General features: G+C 45.9%; 1 pseudogene; it reads left to right on the top strand.

The window, feature by feature from the left end:
• Positions 1-1,377: 1,377 nt before the first annotated feature.
• Positions 1,378-2,560, top strand: LOC102980516 (28S ribosomal protein S9, mitochondrial-like; annotated as a pseudogene).
• Positions 2,561-5,864: the final 3,304 nt, after the last annotated feature.

The following is a 5,864-nucleotide window of genomic DNA, read 5'->3' as shown; positions in this document are numbered from 1 at the left end:
GTCACTACTGTTCCTAAGAATGTTTGATATTCTTTTCAGTTCATACTTTATTTGTTTTACAAAAGATCAATTGATGACTGCAAAGAACATGAACTAATGAAACGTAACATTCGATTTTATGCACATTTTTCTTTTTGTCGAAAAGTGGTGTCTTATTTCTCTTGAATACTATGTATCATTTAGTGTTTAACATTTGGTTTAACTGAATACAGATGGATGATGTTTGGTAGTATTTTGAAACTGATTCCTAACCTGGAGATGTTTTTTATGATCCAAAATTTTGTACTGAGAAAAGTTCAAAGCAATATCTACAGGTGATAATACCATCATGTAGAATTCTGCTTTTCATTTAATTCCTCAGTTTTGTCCCCATGATTCTAACCTTAAGCAATGAACTCTGAGATGTATTATTAGTAAAAGAAAGTATACATGCAATCAAAGTTGTAGTGACAAATGATTTAAGGTTTTTTTTATTGTTATGTGGTGAAATGAAATTCTAGGGTAAATACGTTTAAATAGTATGTGCTATATTCCACAGCTACTTAGGACATTGCTTTGTCAGGAAAGAGGTGGATACTTTACATAACAATTAGTGCTTCCCTGTACAACACCTATTATGTATGAATAATTGCTCCTTTGCTTGTCTTTCCGGGATATGATAAAGCACTCACTCCTTGGTAAGGCTTGAATGACACCAAGGTGAACAATTTTTGGATTCGGACTGAAAGACAAACGAGAATACTTAATACACAGAAGAGAGAAGACAAGGGGTAATTTAAAAATACGTTATTATGAAAACATTTCAACTGGTTTCATAGGTCTCATCTATGGATTAGAAGAAGGAATGGTACAAGGCCATGGCTTTTCCAAGGATTACATTTCCAAATGTGAGTACTTTACAGTATACTTTGAAGCATGAGTATTTTAGAGTTCATAATATAGGGAAGTAAATGATCCCTTATTGTGCACTTGTTATTGTCATAATTTTAGCCTAGGTAGAATGGATTGTCCTCTGTGATTCATATATTAATATTAATTAAATAGTCATGTTAATATTTATTATTAACTATTAATCTCTCAAAATTTTATTAGTGAAACAGAATTATAAGGAAAACATTTTAGTATTATTAATGAGTTCTAAGTTCGTTGAATATTTACCATCCCAATTTAGCTCCTCTGCAGTGGTGAGACAATACCTTGCCTACTTGGGCAGAAGAACTGAATTAAATATAGAGTCAAGGGAATCTGAAACAATATAAGAGATGTCATTGTGGAGAAATGGGAGCACAGGGAAGCGTAAGTATTGATAAGTTGTGGCCATGTAATAATTAGATGAGATGGCTTTTCATCCTACTGCTAGCGCCTCCCGCAGCCAAAATGGCGGCTGTCCGTGTGTCCTGCGGCACAGCAGCTTCGTACTGGCTCTTTCTTGGGGGTAGGGTTAGCTTTGCCGGGGGACAGGGCCTCTGGAAAGCCGCGGCTGCTAAGCTGCAGAGAAGTCCCGGATGCCAGATATTAAGGCTAAGACACGCCACAGTTGTAACAAGGAAAAATGTTGCCGCCTTAAGACGTGAAACTTACACAGTGGATTTTACTAAAAAGCAGATTGAAGAATTCAACATAGGAGAGAGACACTTAGCCAACATGATGGGAGAAGATCCAGAAACTTTTACCCAAGAGGATATTGATAGAGCAATTGCTTACCTTTTTCCCAGTGGTTTGTCTGAGAAGCGAGCCCGGCCAATAATGAAGCATCCTGAAAAGATTTTTCCAAAACAAAGAGCAATCCAGTGGGGAGAAGATGGCCGCCCATTTCATCTTCTCTTTTATACTGGCAGTCATATTATTCATTAATACATGGAGCATACGGAAAGCTACTAGATGTAGAAAACCGTCAAGTCCAGCTGCGAGCCAAAGGTCTGTTTTCAGAAAAAACGAAAGCCAAAGACCCGACTGGCAGCAGATGGCTGATTAACGAGGAACTGGAAGAAACGTTAGTGGAAAAACTGTCAGATCAAGATTACGCACAGTTTATTCAGCTGCTGGAAAGGTTATTGGCGTTGCCGTGTGACGCGGCTGAAAAAGAATTTGAGAGCAGGCTCCGCAGGAGTGCAACCATTCAATCGAAAAAACAGCTGATTGAGCCTTTGCAGTATGACGAGAAGGGTATGGCCTTCAGCACAGGCCAAGGTAACAGAAAGACTGCAAAGGCGGAAGTGGCTGTTTATGACCATGGAAGTGGGAGGATAGAAGTAAATGGGGCCGACTACCCGCTCTACTTTCCGGTGACTCAGGACACAGCTGATGTTCCCTTTCCACTTCCTCAACCGGCTTGGAGAACACCACGTGACCTGCACGGTGTTGGGGGCGGAGCAGGCGGGCGGCGCAGGCGCGAGCCATCCGCTTGGCGACGGCGAGAGCCTTGTGCAGCTTTGTCACCAAGGACGAGGTCGAGTGGATGTGCCAAGAGGGACTGCTTACTGCTGATCCCCGTGTCAGAGAGCGGAAGAAGCCAGGCCAGCAGGGAGCGCGCAGGAAGTTCACCTGGAAGAAGCGCTGAGTGTTCTGGGCGGGGAAAGGAGAGGGATGCTGTGCACCTGGCACGCGGCAGATGCGCAGGAGACAGTTGCTGGCCGGGGTGAAGCAGCACCATCAGACGTTGGAGTTGTGAGATGATTTATTCTAAAATGCAATGTCGTAAAGGTTACCTTCTAAAAATAATTATTTAAAGCTCTTTAGCTTTGTTCTGCTGCTTTACTTGTAAAACTTTTTCAGAAGAGAGCTTTAGAAGCATAACTCAGAATCTTGGCATATTCGACCTGAAAGGAGCATTCAGCAAAATCCAATCAAGAGACCGCCTTTTGCCGACGGCAAGGCCCAGCCGCACAGATCTGACCCACCAGAGCCGCGCTGCTAACTCAATGACAGGATGGACTTGGACTCACTCCCGCTGAACTCTGTCGCTTTCCCAGAGAGCAGTTGTTACAACATATCTTTCGAAACTGCGGGATGAGAGTGCTTGTTGAGAAGAGCGAAGCCCGTGGAGCGTCTTTGTCAGGAGCCCAGCTGAGTCTCTGTGGAAGACAACAGGCCAGTCCCCCCCGCAGCCACCATTCCACTCTCTGTTTTAAAGATTCTGTGTATAAGTGATACCACGCCCCAGTTTGCCTTTCTCTTTCTGGCTTCTTTCACTTAGCATAGTACCTTCCAAGCTGGGTACAGACTTGCAGTTACAGTATGAACTAGTTCTGAGGATCTGGCTTTAGTGTGTCTGTGAAACCTTGAAGTAGTTCCAGAGTTCTATACATGCGTCACTTCTTCTGGACTACGTAGTTCCATTGCTCTCACAAGATGCCCAGAGGGGTCCCTCCCTATGATACTGAGAACCACGGGCATGAGGAGGGTTTGGGGGGTTTTTTAAGGACAATAAGTCCGCCCTTTGTATGCAGCCCTGGATCCAGCAGGCGAAGCAGACACCATGGTGAGATCTCGGGCCTGACCTGGTGGGAGCAGGGGTCAAGGGTATTGGTCATAATCTTTATCTGGCTAGGAGGAGGGTTACATGAGTGTCCGCTTTACTATACCTTTCAAATGTGTGATACATGTGATTTTTATTATGAACCATTTTATGATAAAAGTGAAGGAAAGACCACCGTGAGTCGGGATGTAGAAGCTCGAGAACAGTCTCCGGGGCTTATGTGTGACCTCAGGCAGCTGACCTTAACAGCTGGGTGGTCGCTCGTGAGGAGGGGAGCACAGCAGCCCCTGTCCCAGGGTTAGAGGGTTCAGTAAAATCCACAGGAGCCGCGGAGCCCAGAGCAGGTCCTGTATCAGCGTTGGTTGTGATTTTCCTCAAGAAACCCCTCCTTAACCGCTGTCATTTGGTTAAACCCAAGTGCACAGGATCTCAGTTGGACGAGGGAAGGAGTGGGGGTCATGGTGTAAACAGGCGGTTTCCTTGAAAATGAATGACAGTTCACTGCCTTGACTCCTCAGAAGACACAGAGACACGATGCTGTACGTGGGGTAGCTGAGCGCTGTAGACCGAGTGTTTCCGTATATCTGTTACGACGTCCAGGCTACAGTAGATTCATCAGCCCCGCAGACACAGATGCTCAGCCCTCACACACCACGGGAGGTGGCAGCCGGCGAGGAGCTCTCAGTGTTTATAAGGGAGGGCCAGCACCTTGTGTTTGCACGAGTGTTGATGGCAAGTGCCTCTACCAGGAAGCCTGTGACCCATTCCCCCAAATTAACAGTCAAGGAGCCATAAAAATCATCATCTCCCAGAAATACTGCCACCTTCTTTGGTGGCCAACTTTGTGGGCTACAGAAAGTTGTCTTCCTCTTGCAAGCCTTTGGTTAAGACACCCTAAGCTCATTACTGAAAATTGAAAGTAATCTTTGAGCACTAAGCTATCAAAACTACTGAGCTTCCACACTGAGGAAAATATCGTCAGAATTTTTTTCTGTCATTTCTCGGAAAATATAAATTACTACAGAGGTGCAAAATGGGGGAAAAAAACAATTCAAGTCATATCAGTATATTCCTTCCTTCAGCACAGGCCATTAGCTTTTTAAACTAAATATTTTTAATATATATTTCAAAAAAGGAACCATCGGGTAGAATTAGGTATTTCATTAGAATCAGAAGGTACTTAAAGGCCATGATTTTTGGAGTGAAGGCCTGCTTTAACCATGTGTTTCCAGATGTCTTGGGGCCTTGCTGCCTGGAGGGCGGGTCCCTGGTGACAGTAAACCATGTGCCTGCTGCGTGCCCTTCAGGCAGTCACTTGCTGGCCTGTCGGCCTCCTCATACCTGATCCTGATAAAGCCTGGGTTTTACACGGGCCTCAGCCTTTCAGGCACTGTTCCTGCAGTAGCAGAATACGGGGTCCTAGTCTTGCTGTTAGTGCTTTTTCCTACTCAATGTTTATTCATCAGACATTTATTTAACAAGTTATAAATACAAACCAGACAGGTTCCTTCTAGGAAATTTTCTTTAACGGATGGGAGGAGACCCCTTTAATAAAGTGGTAAATTCCTGTTACTGTTCATGAAATCACTGCTACTTTAGCTTTAACAAAAGTTAGGACCACTTTTGGATCTTCTATGAAAACTGTTCACGAGAACTCCAAATTTATTCCTTTTTCATTTTCCCAAGACTTCATTGTACTTCTCCTAAAAAAGATTGAAACCTCCGCGGGGGAGCCAGCCTCACAGTGTGAGGTCCTTCTCTCCAAGTGGCGAGTGAAAGATTCACACAAACTCTCCTGATGGCGTTTCGAACCCTGTAAACTTCTCCGCCGAGGACACCGTCGTACACCGTCGTCACTGTTCCCTCTCGGGGTCCCCCACTATTACCCTGAATTTTTCTTCTGTAATTTCAGAGTATTGCCTTGAAGTGAGGGGAGGGGGGTAGAGGAGAGAGGCATGTGTCACTGCGATTCGCAGATAAAGGAAAGGGAGCCGGACACCGCACGTCGGTAGGTGGTTGTATTCGGCTATATGAGGACCTGTCGGTGGCAGGTGGCAAGAGACCCAGACTTGGGCTGTCTTTACACTGAAAAGGGGGACTTCTTGGGAGGCTCTCAGGGTTTCTGACCTACTTTGAGGGAGGGGCTGGGCAGACATCCTGCAGGAAGGGGGCCGTGTCCCAGGTCTCCCGGGCGCTCGGCTCCCAACCCGGCCTCTCCTTGGGGTTCCTCCGACAGACTAGGGAGCTGGGGCCACTTGGGACCAAGGGCAGCTCCCACGGCAGCAGTGTTGGGGCGGGAGCAGGGGCGGACCTAGCAGACAGCAGGCCCTGTCCCTGAAGGTGGGGCCTGTGCCCCAGGGTCGGGCCTGGGTCTCTGCGGGGCTGT

The sequence above is a fragment of the Physeter macrocephalus genome, chromosome 6 (genome assembly GCF_002837175.3).
Source record: "Physeter macrocephalus isolate SW-GA chromosome 6, ASM283717v5, whole genome shotgun sequence".
Taxonomy (NCBI): Eukaryota; Metazoa; Chordata; class Mammalia; order Artiodactyla; family Physeteridae; genus Physeter; species Physeter macrocephalus.
This window is presented reverse-complemented; position numbering and strand designations above follow the sequence as displayed.